Source organism: Vipera ursinii (assembly GCF_947247035.1).
Source record: "Vipera ursinii genome assembly, chromosome: 1".
Lineage (NCBI taxonomy): Eukaryota > Metazoa > Chordata > Lepidosauria > Squamata > Viperidae > Vipera > Vipera ursinii.
In genome coordinates this window covers 295,490,861-295,509,241 of record NC_139512.1, presented here as the reverse complement: position 1 = coordinate 295,509,241, position 18,381 = coordinate 295,490,861, and the positions used below count along the sequence as shown (strand labels likewise).

The following is an 18,381-nucleotide window of genomic DNA, read 5'->3' as shown; positions in this document are numbered from 1 at the left end:
CCTATGACACCAAAGGCTCTCCAAACCCCACCTCCTCTTCAGAATCATCTGACTCAGCTGCTGGAACCACAGGCTGACGCTGAATCACAACAGAAGCTTCCATCTAACCATTTTGCCATAAAGCCCAGACAGGTGGAAGGCTGTCCTGGAACTCTGTCCCATCTTCACACAAAATCCCTTGAGTTCAGTCAGAGTGACCATTGGGTTATTGGTCATCTCTCTTACTAAGGCTCTTCTCCCCTGATTGCTCTGTTTGACTGGGTCATTCTTGGTGGTTGGGACTCGTCTGTCAATCAAGGTGGGTTTCCAAATGGCTGGTAGGTGAGAGGTGCACGCATTGAAGAGCACAAAAACTCACTCAGAAAGGGAGAACAAACTTCATCCCTGGTCCAACACTTTGAAGCCACGGGACATGAAATTGATTTTAAAAAAACCAAAACTATCACCAAAATTGAACATTTTAACAACAGAATAATCAGAGAAGCCATTGAGATAGAAAAACGCCCCCACAGCATGAACAAACGAGATGATACCTCTCGCCTACCAGCCATTTGGAAACCCGCCTTGATTGACAGATGAGTCCCAACCACCAAGAATGATACCAGACCCAAACTCATGATAACATCACATGATACCACCACTACACAACCATTCAAAAAGCAAATCCGAACCCACAATGATAACGACGCACAACCACAAAACAGAAACCTAACTACAGCTGCAACATCAGCCACTTTAAACCCCTCCAAACCACACAATAAGCAAACTGACACCCACTATAAAAACATAGCACCACCACAAACACGAAGCCGAACAAAAGCAGCACAACTCACCAGCTCAGGTCTAAGGCTGGCAGCTGAGACCAGCCCATCCACTCAAAACACACCCCCACCCAATCAGAACACACCCACCATTCAAAACACACTCCCACCCAATCAGAACACACTTAATCCCCCACCCAATCAGAGCACACCTCCACCCACAGAACACACCCCCTCTGGCAGTTTAAAAAAGAGGAACAAACAGCCACTACCACATGCTTCTCCCAGAAGAAGGAAGCTGAAGCCACCAGCCTGAGGATGACGGATGGGATTCCGTCGAAACGTTGCTCCTACACCTTCAACTCTACGTGGGGAAAAATCCAAATGACCAAAGATCCATATATATATATATATATATATATATATATATATATATATATATATATATATATATATATATATATATATACATATATACATATATATACATATATATACATATATATATATATATATATACATATATATATATATATATATATATATATATATATATATATATATATATATATATATATATGTTTCAAATGTTAACTATTTAGATTACCTTGCTAGGCCCCAAACATGGGGCAAATCTTTATTTCCTGTTTTCAGCCTATCTTGAAGGCTATCGAACAGGCAGTAGTCACACCGGACAATTCATATATTTGTGTAAATTACTAACAAAGAATTAAAGGGAAACTGGGATGCATTTCTGACTCCTTAGTCGTCCTCAGCCAGCCATACCCTTCTGAGATTCGAACCAGGGCTGATTGCATATGAGGCAGTGTTATTTGCCTCTAAGCCACAAGGTCTCTCTCGCTCTGTTAGCTTTTTTTCTGCAAGGGAAGATATGTTTCAAATGTTAACTATTTAGATTACCTTGCTAGGCCCCAAACATGGGGCAAATCTTTATTTCCTGTTTTCAGCCTATCTTGAAGGCTATCGAACAGGCAGTAGTCACACCGGACAATTCATATATTTGTGTAAATTACTAACAAAGAATTAAAGGGAAACTGGGATGCATTTCTGACTCCTTAGTCGTCCTCAGCCAGCCATACCCTTCTGAGATTCGAACCAGGGCTGATTGCATATGAGGCAGTGTTATTTGCCTCTAAGCCACAAGGTCTCTCTCGCTCTGTTAGTAATTTACACAAATATATGAATTGTCCGGTGTGACTACTGCCTGTTCGATAGCCTTCAAGATAGGCTGAAAACAGGAAATAAAGATTTGCCCCATGTTTGGGGCCTAGCAAGGTAATCTAAATAGTTAACATTTGAAACATATCTTCCCTTGCAGAAAAAAAGCTAACAGAGCGAGAGAGACCTTGTGGCTTAGAGGCAAATAACACTGCCTCATATGCAATCAGCCCTGGTTCGAATCTCAGAAGGGTATGGCTGGCTGAGGACGACTAAGGAGTCAGAAATGCATCCCAGTTTCCCTTTAATTCTTTGTTAGTAATTTACACAAATATATGAATTGTCCGGTGTGACTACTGCCTGTTCGATAGCCTTCAAGATAGGCTGAAAACAGGAAATAAAGATTTGCCCCATGTTTGGGGCCTAGCAAGGTAATCTAAATAGTTAACATTTGAAACATATCTTCCCTTGCAGAAAAAAAGCTAACAGAGCGAGAGAGACCTTGTGGCTTAGAGGCAAATAACACTGCCTCATATGCAATCAGCCCTGGTTCGAATCTCAGAAGGGTATGGCTGGCTGAGGACGACTAAGGAGTCAGAAATGCATCCCAGTTTCCCTTTAATTCTTTGTTAGTAATTTACACAAATATATATATATATATATATATATATATATATATATATATATATATATATATATATATATATATATATATATATATATATATATAAAAATAATATATATATATATAATATATATATAATATATATAATATATATATATATAAAATATAAATATAAATAATATATATAAAAATATGAGCTGTCACTACTGTGACCACTCCCTGTGGATGGTGTTGGGTTAGGCTGAAACAGGAAATAAGATTTGTCCCATGTTTGGGGCTTAGCAAGGTAATCTAAATACTTAACAAACATTTTACACACACACACACACACACACACACACACACACACACACACACACTACAAGCACTCAGGATAATTAGACAAACGCTTTACAAACTTAAATAAGTCACATCTCTGACTATCTGTTTTTCCATCTATCAAGCCCATGGAGTTTAAATCCTACGTTTCTTTCTTACGACCCTTCAAGTTAATGGATGCTTTGTTGCACTTTCCCCAGATGACATACAGAAGACGCTTGCAGGGCATGGGCATGGCTGGTTCGTGCCTCTTTCCAGTTTCAGCCCTTAGTGCAGTCAACTGTATTGCTCTTTCCTGCCCCCATCACTTCTATTTTGCATAAGGAGTTTAGAAGGTGTAGCAGCTTATTAATTTAAATACTATAATTATTTAGTACATGCAAACAGAAATACTATTGAATTTCAAGCCCACTTTTACTTGATCCAGTAAAACAGATTAAAAGGACGAATGAGTTAATTAGAGAAAACCAAGGTTATAAATTGTGGGGATACCCTATCTGAATGCAAAAGGATCGTTGATGCAGAAACTATTTCTATATGTGCAACTGACTAGGATAGGGGATGGAATAAGGTTACATCTCTGCAATGTGCTAGGGCTTTAATTGCTACATCCTGTCATACAGGATTATTAGATATTGACAATAATTCTTTTTTCACACAAATTCAGAATTTCCAAATCTTTTTTTTTAAACCAAGTTATGAGCCATGATATGATTCTGCATTTCGTTTTCTGAAATAAGTACCATTTAACTCAATGGGGAATAGTAAAATCCTCTGGGTTTAGTAAGCTCAGGAGACAAGAGCCATTTATATTTCTGGAAATAACTTTCTTGCTAGAAAGGCACTGTAAAAAGGCATGAAAGCCTATCAAAGTTATTCTCCCACACAACCTATATGTAGTGTAATTAAAGGCTCTTAAGCTTCTGAAGTTCTTCTGTTCTTTTCTGCAACAGCCTGGTTTCCTCTCTTAAATATCTTGCAGCCTCCTCTGGATTCTCAAGGACAGTTAGGCACTCACTCCATATGGACCTCTGAAATGACACATGCAGAATTGCATGTTGTTATTTCAGCACAGGGCTAACACCTTTAAAACACCTAAAAATGACCTTCTCTCAATATACCATACCTAGGCTTATGGACTGCAGAAACATTTAATCAACCATAAATTAAAATAAACAGGATTAACTATGAGACTTAACATGCAGCAAGATGGACAATGTCAATTGCCAGGATGTTCTCCATGGTAGCATTTTATGGTGTAACATGTTAAGTACAGTAACTGTCCAAGAACTTGAAAGCAAAACATTTTCTTACTTGGATCTTTAGAGAGAGATCCAAATGGATCGTATTTATGCTTTCTTGCTCAGAAGAGATCTTGCAGTATCTTTAATTGTAAACTGCACATAGTGCAAGCAAGAAAAAGAAAGGCTGGGGAATTTAAAATCTCAGAAGCATTTCTATTTCATGATAGGCATTTGGGCTTTCCTTGAAAAACTGTTGATAATTCTGTTATTATACAGCCCAATATCTCAGCAAGTCATTTGAGTATCCCAATCCAAGATCCCATTAATATTTTCCTCTTTAAAATTCCCTAAATATAGGGGACTCTTCATTAAACACCTATTTAAACAGATCACAAAGGAGAATGCAGAGACATAGGGTCATCACCCTATATCACCAGTCACCATTGAAAAAACAGGCCTAATACATGATTTATTTCTCTGCTTTTGTGGATGCTCCACAATCAGCCATTCATCAAAAGCCAGAGAAGTAGACCAGACAAAATCATTCTTGCTTCACAACACAAAGCAAAATCCAGTAGTCATCACAGTTCTGAAATAGTCATAGCATACATGGATTTGCTCTAGAGAAAAACCAGCTTCAGATCCTATGAATATTATATCAGACAGCCTTCATCAATGTTACTCAACCTCAGCAACTTTAAATTGTGGGGTCTTCAATATCTTGAAATCCTCAGCACGAGGAACATTTGGGCCATGATGTTAGACTAGGGTTGGGATAGGACTCTCCTCAGACATGGAAACAAAATTAGGTGATTTTTGGCAAAGGTCTCTCTCAGTCCCACTTGTCTCACAGGGGGAAAAATGGGAAGAGGGAGTGCTATGAATCATAAGAGGAAGGGTGGGATTTCAATCTAGCACCATATAAAAATACAATTATGGTTCAAGATAGACTCTGATGTTACACTTCCACCACATAGGGAATCCATTCTGGGTTGTAAAACTTAATTTTATGTCATTTCTTTGGAGGTCTTTGAGTTTTAGGAGACCCTTTCTACAAGTGCTGCTTAAACTGCAATTGCTGCATGTGCAATTTTTAAAAAGGATCCATTGATGGCTTTCTTCATTTAAAAATGAAGGTGTTCATTTATTTGTAAAGCAAATGGGAAATGAAATGAATGGGCCGTATTCTCTTCAGAAGTGAAAACAGAAATAAAAATGAAACAATTCCAAGTGTAAAATTAATTCAGGACTCATTTGTTTGAGTGAAACCCTTGAACGGTCTCACAAGGCCATAAAAAGGTTACTGAGAAGGGGAAGGTGTATGGAGCGCAGAACTTGTCAATATCTGATTAAGAACACATAATTCAAGCGGTGCATGAGGAAACAATGCAATTTTGGAATGACCTTGTTTCAACTTATAGACAAAACCAAACAGTCTGTACGTTTTAGATATATGAATGTTTCTCCACATGACTTCCTAGATATTTTACACTGATCTGACTGACCACTATACTTTGACAATCTTTGGGTTCCATCTGAAACTGGTGTAGATGAAATCCAAGGTGAAAAAGTTTGCAATCTCATCCCAGGTCTGGGGGTTTCACTGCCATGCTACCAAACATCCGTTTCACACTACAAAGCTATTTTCAGGGCACAAAATCAATATTTGCATATCTCAGTCAAAGATTGCTTATTAAAATAGCTCAGCAGCCTTCCTTCTTACAAGTTGGATTCTCCTTTAACCAGGAAGGTTTTTCTATGAAAGTATTAATGAATACTAGTAGTAGATTTCCCAGCCCTCACAATACCTATTGATTTGCACCAAACTTGACCATAGTGAGGAATGCTTACTTATACATCTTTTGGGATTATTTCCAACATGCAGAGTGGCTTACATTGCCAATACTATCTTACCAGCCATCTGTAGCATAGTGTTTCATAATCTATGAAGGATTTATTCTGTTTCTTTTCTGTTTACCTTTATTGCTTTCTCCTTCTTCTCCAACAGAACAAGGCTGACAGGGCAAACTCATGGCTTTGGGAGAACCTGTATTTTAAGGTTCAATAAATCAATAAATCTCTCAAAACACTGAGATATAGTTACTAATGTTGAAGGTTCTTATTTTAGAATTTTAAGTGCATGGCTGATCCTCAGGATCAGATCTTATAATTATCTCTCCTGAATGAAGAAGGTAACTTGTTGCCCAAATTACTGAGCTGAACTAAAGACCAGGATACTACAGTATTCTACACCAGGAAGGCTGCAAAAAAATCATGTCAGAAAGGACAATCATCAGAGATGTTTTGATTTTCCACTCAGATCGGTTGCTTAATATCTGCCCTTGCCCCTTTGAAGTGCTGAATTAAATCACATTACGCCTTAGTGCAATATGTGAATCCGATTAACTGAACAAAAACAGGATGCTAACAAAAGAAGCCAAAACCTCCAACACCCTCTTTATTACCAACAGAGCCTCCAGGGATCAGATGAGCTCTATTACTCTTTTAAAGATACACAAATGTTGGACAAGTGAGGAAAAGGCGATTTGTGCTTTATGTCTACGGAGATTCTCAATCATCCAGGTGATGGTTATCCCAAGTGTCCTTTTCCAAAGGTGGCTGCTTCTTTTAAAACTGTTTGCTTCTCATCCAAGAAGCTTCTTCAGTTCTGAAATTTAGTTGCCTTTTGAAAAGCACCTTAGGGACATGTCTTGTGCTTTGTTTGCAAGTGTGTCCACATGTCTGGGAAAAGGATAAAAATAAGAAAAGGTAGCACTGCGGAGAGGAGAGGGAGGAGATAGAGAGTATGGCAGGCAGACGTCCAGAAAAGTAATCACCAATAACATCATAATGCACCTGCGGCCGGCATCAACTTCCCTCCGCCCAGTACGCTCCCACAGAGAGGGCCTCCTCAGGGTGCCACCGGTCAAAGAATGCCGACTGGTGGCACCCAGGGGGAGGGCGTTCTCTGTGGGCGCGCCGGATTTATGGAACCATCTTCCGGTCGAGCTCCGGATGGCGCCCGATCTCCGCTCCTTCTGGCGTGATCTTAAGACCTACCTCTTTGAACAAGCTGGCCTGGCCTGATGGGATGGGGTTGGGTTTTATAAATTGATCTTAACTTTTTAATTTGTATTAATTTATTACGGGCATTGTTGTTTAATTACCTTTTAATTTTTGTATCTTGTTTTTTATTATGTATTGCCCTGTTCACTGCCCTGAGTCCTTCGGGAGAAGGGCGGTATACAAATTAAATTAATAATAATAAATAATAATAATAATGGAGATCAAGCATAACCAATACTCAGAATACATAATAAGGCAGGCAAAACAGATAACAAGACTGTCAATAGGTAAAATCAGGAAAATTGAAGAAAGAGACAGAAGGGCTAATTCTGGTTGCAAGACCATGTCTTAAGAAGAACAAACACATACAAAGCCAGAACTGAGAGGATAGCAAGAGAAAGCAAATGCCTTCTTTAAAAAAAAAAGCTAAAGAAACAGATTACACAGACTGACTATAAACAATGGCATGACAAAGTAGCAACCATGGTGCATTGGAAAACCTGCAAGAAATACCATTTGCCTGCAAGCAAGAACTGGTGGGATCACAAAATAGACAAAAATAATTGAAAATGAAGAAGCTAAAGTGCTCTGAGACTTTAGGATTCAAGTAGAAAAGCACCTGCCTTATAACTCCCCAGACTTAACAACTGTCAATAAGAAGAACAAAAAGGTCTGGATAATAGACATGGCAGTGCCTGGAGAAAGAACTGGGGAAAAGAAATCACAAAATACAAAGAACTGCAAATAGAAGTAGAACAAATGTGTGAAAAGGAAGCAAAGATAGAACCAACAGCAATAGGCACCTTGGGGTGCAATTCCTAAACATTTAAGAGTACCACTTGAACACCACTGGCATTGACAAAATCATCACCAGTCAATGGCAAAAGGCAGCTTACATCTACCCTTCATATCATGAAATAGCAGCATCTGCCTGTCCCAGATCTTTGGGAAGGATTAAAAATGCCGAATGCTGTCTAAATATCTGGCTGACTGTACAACCAACCATAAAAATAATTTATTTAACTTACATTTTAACTTACACTTTAAACATTTCTGGAAATATTTAAAGTGATTGTGAAGATTTCTTTTTTTGGCAACTATCTCCAGTTTAACATTTTTCAGATCTGAGGCCAAAACCCTACCCAATATTTTGTAATTTATTAACACTCCCTTTAATAACCCCAATCCTTACATCACTTTTTCTAGTAACTATTAAATTTATTTACTTTATTTTATTTTATTTATTTTATTTTTATTACATTTATATCCCGCCCTTCTCCGAAGGGCGGCTTAGAAGCTTAGCAGTAGCCTTCATTCTATGTATATGCCTGCTTATTAGGGCTTTCACACACACCCCAAGCGGCATTATTACAAAGTCAGCTTAATTGCCCCCAACAATCTGGGTCCTCATTTTACCTACCTCAGAAGGATGGAAGGCTGAGTCAACCTTGAGCCTGGTGGGATGTGAACCTGCACTAATTGCAGGCAGCTGGTGTCACTTAAGGAGGCATCAGCCCACTGCTCCACCAAGGCTCTAGCATATTTAATGTGCATATTGTGCTATAACCCCAACACATTCTTCCTGGGCCACAACCAACTTGCAATTGCACTTAATTGTTTCGCATTACAGTAGCTATTCTGTTACCTGCAGCAAAACTCCATGCATTTTTATATAAAAGTAAACAAAGTTGGTCATTTTTCTGGTCACAATTGATTTTGTGTGATTTAGAATAAAATTCAATATCCAAATACCAATAATGGATGCTGATGATTTCCCCCCCTTCATTCTGAATACCATTTATACATTCGTATCATTTGTTCTGGTTTGAGACTTACAAATACAGAACAGAATTTGTCCTTTAATGATTTCTAAGATTTCTCTTTGATAAAGACATGTTTATTCCTGGGGTGGGGGTAGGGTAACAAAGAGATGGTTTGATAGGAGGGCCTTGCAGCTGTGGTACAAACCGTTTTCCCCCCTTAGTTTTGTTAGGAAACTGACAACAGTATAGCCAATAAATCAACTTCTCCTTTGGATATGGCTCTCCCATTTCCCTATACTGTGGGTAGCTTTCTTTCTATTCATCTATTCTCTTTCACTTAAAGCAGTGTTTCTCTAACTTGTCAACTTTAAGATACGTGGACTTTAACTCCAACGATTCTGGGAACTGAAGTCCACATCTCTTAAAGTTGACAAATTTGAAAACATAAACTTACACGTTCATTGGTTATAGTACTTATGTCCAATATAACTTCCTTTACTTTTTGGGAAGGCCATTGTGTGAGACGTTTACAAGGATACCATTGCACCATGGTAATAAATAAATCAACTGTTCTTCTCATGGCATGGGGAGATGCAAAAGTTATTTGATATGGAAGCTGCACCTTGTGACTGATGCTTTTCATTGATCAATTTCAAGCATGTGAAGGGTATTAAAAACTTCTGATTAAGCAATGGCTTAATACCTATGGCATTCTCCAGCAGCTGATAAAGACTTTCCCATAGATTTGTGAATGCAAGACAACTGTCAGGCCCAGAGGACAGCCTTAGGCTGATTCATCCTGACTCTTAAAAAGAGCATTCCTGAGTGAAGCTTCTACATTTACAGCATCAAAAACCTGTACCAAATTCCACAGGAATAATTCTTCTTCCAATTTAAGAGAACCTTAGCTTCCATAGCCTTCTGTTGTTATAATATGGAGTGGTTCTTTGGTTTATCTGCAAAGCCAGTTCCCAACCACATTGAGTTAAATCAGGCCAAACTATCATTCAGAGCCCTTTCAACCTAACAAAAATTAAAGAAAATAAACAACAAATTGCAGTGCTGAAAAATGACTCATTTTTTAATGCCGATTTTGGAGAACAAGATGGAGGAGTGTTCAAGGAGTTGCAGGTTAGAGTAGCTCACAGACAGCATCTTCTTCCCCTAATGAATTTCAAAGAGACTAAGAGACTAGAGACCCAAGAAAAGCAAACCCACAAATGCAATCTCTGATGATCCTATATCACCATTGAAAAACACCCAGAGGCAAAGAGGAAAGACTGGATGCTTGCAAGCTGCCACGTTTCACAAATGAAAAAAAGAACAGACTTGAAGATGGAATACTACGTTTTCTCATATTAAAATTTGCTTAGTAAAATGCTAATGCAAATCTAGATAAGGGATGGAGAAAATTCCCAAGATTTTGGCCATCTTTGATTCCTTATTAAAATTGGGGGCAGCAAGCTGCTGTGGGGCATTCCAAGTATGGACACACATAGACCTGAGGAGTGCTTAGCTCAAGCCTTTAAAACAATGCTTATCAACAAGGTAGAACAATTCCAAATTAGGGAAAGAGGAAATAGACCCCCATGGCAGGAATGTTATTGAAACAGCTTCTCTCAGCCTTTTCCCACACAGGTAATCTTGGCTATTCTGACACTGGGTACCAGGCTAGAGATCTCATCACCTAGATGAGGTGTGTGAGTAGAGTTGTAAAATTGTTCACAGAATGCGAGCAAGTAGCCTGACAGCTGGCAACCTCTGCCAAGTGTAGGAGCTTAGCCAATGGCAAAGGGGGCGAGTTGAACAGATGTCAGGCTAGGGGTCCATTTAATCTCAGCATCCTAGGACCTAAAGCAGTGGTCTTCAACTTGGCAACTTTAAGTCTTATGGACTTCAACTCCCAGAATTCCTCAGTCAGCTTTAAGTCCAAACGTCTTAATGTTGCCAAGTTTGAAGACCACTGACCTAAAGGATCCCAGAAAGAACCAGATGATACATTTCCCTAGATCTTTACCATCTTTTCATATATATAATTCACTGTTTAATTGCAAATTACATATACATTTACATTTAAATGTATAGAAGCTACAATCATTGCTATTTGATTGCTATTTCCCTAAAAGAAAGCCAGGGTAGGAGACTTAAAATGTACAGTGTACTGCTGAAGAGAAGGCCCAGTACAGTTAAAATAGTCTTCGGAGAAGGGCGGGATATAAATGGAATTAAAATAAAATATATCACAAATCTATACATCTAATCTATAGCTAACATTATGCATTCTGAGGAATATCTAATAATTAACTGACCTCATCATAATATAAAAAGCAGTATTTTAAATTTCTGATTCAAACTTTTTTAGTAATGAAATCATCAGATGTGGCTTTGCTATTATGTCACCCTCTGTCTTAAATGTTCAAATCAATATCGCCTCAGAGTTATTAGCTTAACAAAAGACATGAATTACAACTTTAGATTGGTAGCATACCCATTTTATAGTAATGTATTGTTCAAGTTCCTTAGAACAGAAGTTTGCAACCTTGACAACCTTAAGATTTGTGGACTTCAGCTGAGGAATTCTGCGAGCTGAAGTCCACAAGTCTTAAAGTTGTCAAGGTTGCAGACCTGTGCCTTAGAAGAAGAGAGGAAACTTTTGGTCCAAAAAACAAATTTACTGACATTTTGCTCACATCTACGATAACCTCCATCTCTTAGCAGCTATAAGATAAAATTCTATAAAACACTTGGGGAAAAAACAACATTGAGCTCATTGGAAATTATATCTAAACAGACTTGTATATCATTGCCCTGAATATCCTTCAAATAACTAAAAAGATAATTGTGTATTTCTCTACACCACCAAGCATTGTTATAATGTATCTAAAGCATTGCTATAATATATCTAACAAATATGCCTGCATTATATTAGCAACTTTTTTTTAGCTACTGTGAAGATCTTTAATTCTTTGTTATCTTATTGTTTGTCCTAGTTCCCTTCTTTAATTTAGACTGGAAGCAGTTAATCCATTGAATAACAAGCTAGCAATTCTACTCAACAGTATTTACTGGAAGAAAGGTTACAAAGTTACAAGAAATCCAGCTAGTACCTTACTTTGAAATGAGATGCATACACACACACACGCACAGACATACATATGCAATTTTATGCCAGCACAATTCTTGCCAATATCCTCCATTTTGGGGAAGGCAGGGACTGGAAGCTTGTACTTGTCTGCATATCTTCACTTTTTTGGTAACTGCTAGTCTTTTTATCAGCATAAAAAATCTCACATTTTTTTCACGACTGTTTTTGCAGGTTTGACAGCTACTGGATATAAATAAACAGAAGCAATAAGTTTGCATTGTTTCCTTTCTTAAACAAAATTAGCACAGTTGTATCTTGATATATAATAGCAATTACTAGCAAATTGATTTCTCAATTATGAGAAATTCAGAAGTTGCTGGGGGTGGAATCATTTCTCATTAAACATCAGAAATGAATTAACCTTTTTAAAAGTACAGGTCACGCAACTAATAAATTTTTGGACTTGCCATTTTGCTGGCTTTGGGTACACGGGGCTCCAGGATCTTGTCATCTTTGATTCAGGGTGGGCTGGCACTGCCCCAGAAAGATCCAGTCCACAACTTGCGGGTGGGGGGGTTGGGTTTCTCCTGAGCTTGCCACTCCTGTTCAAGGAACAGGTGGCAGTCTTGGCTAGGAGAACCTTTGCACAACTTCATCTTGTGCAGCAGTTGCAGGCTTTCCTGGATCAGGATTTCCTGCGCTCAGTCGTTCAGTCCCTAGCCATCTCATGGCGGGACTATTGTAATGTGCTCTACATGGGGCTACGCTTGAAGAGGATTTGGAAGCTACCATTGGTACAGAGTGCGGCAGTGCCTATAGTTTCGGGGTATGTGTGTGTGCCTATCATGGCCCCTGTAACACCACTGCTCCGCGAGCTGCATTGGTTACAGTCTGCTTCCAGGTGCAATTTAAAGTGTTGGCGATCACCTGTAAAGCCCTTCATGGCATGGGTCCGGTTACTTGAGGGACCGTCTCACCCCACTGGGATTGGCCCGTACCACTCGTGCTGGCGGAGGAGTCATGTCGCGGGTCCCGTCAGCCCGATTATTCCAGCTGCTGGGGTTTAGGAGGGCTTTCCTCTGCTGTTGCTCCTGCCCTCTGGAACATCTTGCCCCCCTCCGCCCCAATGTGAGGTTGGCCCCAACCTTCCTATCTTTTCATAAAGACGTGGCTGTGCTAGTTGGTGTGGGGCTCCAGTGGGGGAACAGTGCAATGGAGGTGGTTGATTCAGTAATAACAGATCCCACTTCCCTCCCCAACTCCGCTTCTGCCCTTCCCATGTGACCTTGGTTTTTTAAGGTTTGTTCTTAACTTTTTATGTTTTAATTACATATTTAACTGCAAGCTGCCCAGAGTTGCCCTATGTTAAGATAGGCCAATAAATTTTATAAAGAAATAAAATTACATAAACTTATATGACCAGCCATATATCTGGATCTTACATTTTCACTTAATACTATTTTTTGGTATAAACTTTAAAAAGTTTACACACTTTCATAATGTTTATAGTCTACCAACAAGCCAGTTCCCTTTTTCTCGGTAAAGATAGCCAGTTATGGAAATAGATGCAGCATAAATGAATTTGTCAAAATGGTATTTTTTTTAAATCCCATTTATATCCCGCCCTTCTCCGAAGACTCAGGGCGGCTTACAATTTAAGCACAAACCAATGTGCTTAGCAATAGCCTTCATTCTATGTATATGCCTGCTTATTAGGGCTTTCACACACCCTCCCAAGCAGCAGTATTACAAAGTCAGCTTAATTGCCCCCAACAATCTGGGTCCTCATTTTACCTACCTCGGAAGGATGGAAGGCTGACTCAACCTTGAGCCTGGTGGGATGCGAACCTGCACTAATTGCAGGCAGCTGGTGTTACTTAAGGAGGCATTAGCCCACTGCTCCACCAAGGCTTCCGGGTATCTTTTTCCATTCTTCTTGTGAGTGCCAGGGTTTAACTGATGTCCTGCTGTTAGCGGGATCACATTTGCAAAGAAAATCGCAACTGGATGCTCGATCCAATCTAGTGAAACCTCTCATGAGGAATGAGAAATTGTTGAGATCATCTACATGGCTCTAGACAGCCATCCTTGCGGGTAGACCATAGAAACTGCTGTTTTGCTATCAGCTTATGAAATGAGGGGCTGAAAGTTGGGTTTCCATCAAGCTCACTCTCACAATGCAGCCTTCTATGGACATTAGGTGAGAAATAAAAACTCTTTGGATCAGCAAGGCTTTATTGTATTCATTCGATGAGTTCTCTTCCCCTTAAGAGGAAGATTTTTATTTTTACAATTTTGGAAACATAAGATTTTTTAAAAAAAAATACGCTGCAAAGGTTAGAATAAGGATTTTGGAAAGATAATGAACAAAGGGTCCATATGGATTTAAAATTATAGCTTGGAATTAAGTAGAAGACATTTTCTCATGGGAAATGGCATTGTTTGGGTCTATTTATAAGGGGACTTTGAAGGTTGGAGACTAGAGGGAGCTAGTAGATACAGAAATGGAGCAGAAATCTATAATAAAACTTTTTGATTATTGGTCTCCCAAACTTCTTAAGATAAATTTATGAGATGGACAGAGCATACTTAATGAAGTTACAGATGAAGAACAAGTTTCAATGGATAATTTTGAAATTATTTTGAAAGGGGACTTAAATATGACAAGCAATGAAAAGAATATGGAGAAAGATATGAACACATAAATGGAACTGACTTATTCTCTAAAAGCAATTACAAATATTGAACCAAAAAATTGATTTGGATAATTTTTTTTCTAACTGGACATACAAGTGCGCTATTAAGGTGTTGAAGGACTTTATTAGAAGTGAAAAATAGAAGTACAAACTTTACTTATTGGATATACAAAAGAAATGTTAAAATTTTGAAAGATTTTTTGGCTAGAGGATGAACAGAAAATTAACTCTGGGACTCTTTTTGAAGCAGTTAAAAATTAAGATTCTTGAAAACTCAAGGAAGAAATACGAAGTTGGCTTATTTGATTGGGGCTAAAAGAAACAATTATATCTAACTGCTTTTACTGGATGTTTTTAGCTGAGGAAAAACAGCTGACAAAACATTTGGATTTTTTTTTACTTAAATAAGCTATGGGATGAAGAGACTATTTATAGATAGTGATAAGCCCTATTAAAATTGCCTTTACTTGCTGGGATAAAGGGAGAAATTAGTTGTGTCCCCCCTTTTTTTCTTTTTTCATACTTCTTTGTATTTTACTATCTGTATTTTTCTAGCTTGTATTTGATTCTTTTCATTCATAATTTCTAATAAAATCATTGGGAAGAAACTTTATCTCTCTTCCCACTCTCATTTGACAATTCACCTACTGCATAAGCTCATCCATAATGAAGATCACATAAATTATATTTACATTTACTTGGCTTCATCTGGTTACAATTCTCTAGTTGAGAGCATGTTGAAGTATGAATTGTGAAATCCGATTGCTATTTATCGGTATCCTGGAAGTATATGCTTGGTTAGATATTTTTTCTTTAAGGATTCTAGAACTTATACACTTCACGTAAGTTGTAAAGAGTAAAGAACAAGCTATTCAGAGATCATGTCAATTCCTGTGCTGGGTAGCAATAAGAAGAGCTCTAATGGGAAAAAAACTACCGTGGATTCAAATCCAAGTGTTATTGCTCCAATTCATTTTCTCTGTCACTTTAGCTACAATATAACTGCATTTCAGCATTCCGCAGCAGGTGGCAGTATTTGGCTCAGTTTATCTGAATTCAGAATTTAGCCCTTGGATGGGAGATTCCAGGGAAGGCCATGGCAAATAATTTCTATACTGCTGCCAAGAAAACAGCAGGGATGTGTCCACAAGGCTTCCAGGAGCCAAGCCAGACTCAAAGGAATCGTTTTATGCCATACTGTCAATGGTTGAAACTCAGGAGCAGTAGCATTAAAATTCCATTAACAACTTGGGCGGTTTTGGGAAGGTCAGTATTTCTTAGCTTAGCTTCACTTCTTTAATGAGAATTCAATGCCTTTCTTTACATTTAAGATTTACACTGACAATGGGAAGACACACTTTCTTTTAATGGCAAGTAATGGATAACAATCTTTTACCAATTTCCACACACACACACACACACACACACACACACACACACACACACACTTGTGTATTTAGAAGCCAACCATTAGTTAAAATGACATCAAAGGCAGATAACATAGCCCAGGTCTTTCCCAAGGGCTGTCCCATATCAAAAATATGTATTACATGCTAAGCATTTTGTTTTAGAGCAAAATATCTGTTCTATCCCATTGACTGCTAGGCTCAACATACATCACTTTATTTAGCCTTCAGTCTGTCCCACCAATTCTAAATAAGTCTGTGGTTTATCATCAGATGCTGACATACTGAAATCCAGGCACACCCACATTAGTAGACCCTGACTAGGTTTAAGCCAATATTTGGAAACACAGTGTTTTGGAAACAACGGCAAAAAAAATCCCCACTATAATCTGGAATGGAATCGCTCTATAGCTTCCTCCCCATTTGCAGCTTGCTTTACTATTCAATCCAAAATATAATCAGAGCAGAAGCAGAAGTGCTCTGAAGAGGATGCTCAAAGGAAGTGCATAATGTAACTGGAATGGAAGGAGGAAAGAATAAATGAATCGAAGTGAGAAGGAAATATCAGGTGAGTAGAAAAGCCAATTTTTTAAAAAAAGTTTAGCAGATCTAATCCATATTCAAACATCTTAAGAGTTTAGCCTTAGAATTGTTTTGTAAACTGAGATCTTGCAACAAAGAGAAACAGTATTATGTTGCAACATTTGGAGAAGGTTTCACAGCATATCTTTATTTCAGCCTTCCCTATGATGTGTTGGACTTCAACCTCTATACAGGTAGTCCTCAATTTACAACAGTTCACTTAGTGACCATTCAGACTTATAGCAGCACTGAAAAAAGTGACTTATGACCATTTTTCACACTTATGACTGTTGCAGCACCCCCATGTTCACGTGATTTACATCAGATGCTTGACAAGCGAGTCACATTTATGATGGTTGCAGTATCCATGGGATCCCCTTTTGCAACTTTCTAACAAGCAAAGTCTATGGAGAAAACCAGATTCACTTAACAACCGCGTTACTAATTTAACAACTGCAGCGATTCACTTAACCCAAATGCGTGGAGAAGAGTCATAAAATGGGGCAAAACTCACTTAACAAATTTTTCACTTAGCAGCATAAATTTTGGGCTCAGTTGTGGTATGCTGAAGACTACCTATAATCCCCAGCCAGACAGAATGGAGATTGTGGGAGCAGAAATTCAGGGCAGTCACCGGATATTAAGCTAAGGAAGGCTCTCCCCCCCCCCCATAGGTAGGAAAAGATGTTTTGACTGACAGCAACAAGTCAATTACTGCTCCTGCAAGAGAACTTCCCTGGAAAAGATAGAAAGCCTCTATTGTGGTGTAAAGGAGGAGGTACAGACGGTGCCTAGGAACTGATCTGATTTCCTCCCTGCCTGCTGCTTTTGTGGCCTAATTCTCCGAAGCACCTGGTGCGTTTTCCAAAAGCTGCAGCAAAATCTTCCCAAACAAAAGCCGCATGAAAGAGGCAACTTGCTCCCTCCAATAGGCTCGCCTTCTACTTTCCCTTCTACCGCACGCACAAGGATGAGGGGGGGAGTGACTGCAGCATCGCGGACCAACACCGTCCTCCCGATCACACCATCCAGAGTGGAAACAGCAACAAAGAAGCACCCAGCCTGGCTTTCTCTCCGTGCCATCTTGATCTAGATACCTGCCCCTTATTTACGCACGCAGCACCAACAAATCCATGCAGGCACACATCGGGATCGGTGGTGAGGGGGGGGGGGAGAAACAAAAACAAACAATCCGAACCCAAGGCCACGACCTTTTCCGGTGGCAAAAAAATAAAACCATTTTGTCCTCCTCCTTTCCCCCCCCCCCCACTGACATTGGAAAGGGAATCCCAGGAACCCGGAAAGAAATGCGGCAGCTGGCCAAGGTGGGCTTTCAGGGGGGAGGGGGAGGAGGTGAAGAAGGAAAACTGCCTCCGACCCAGCGGGTGGGGGGGGGGGTGGGAGAAAGAAAGCGAGTCCCGCCAAACAGGAGAAACGCAGCGGGGATACAAGGCAGCCTTGGATCCTGCCGCAGGGCTCCCCAAAAGCCCCCGCGTAGAAGGCGAGAGGCAGCGCCAGCCCGCGCTCGCCACCACCTCTGCAGGCGAAAAGCCTGCGCCAGATCGCCCGGAATCCCCAGCAGCAACGCAGCGCGGCCGCCGCTTCCATTGTTCGAAGGCAAGGCAGAGGGAGGGAAGCAAGCAAGCCCAGCCGCAG

The 18,381-nt window shown here is 39.4% G+C and overlaps 1 protein-coding gene across 5 annotated transcripts in view; it reads right to left on the bottom strand.

Annotated features, from left to right (window-relative positions):
• TMEM63B (transmembrane protein 63B) overlaps positions 1–18,381 on the bottom strand; it is a 96,674-nt gene that overhangs the window by 77,899 nt on the left and 394 nt on the right. The window lies entirely within an intron of this gene.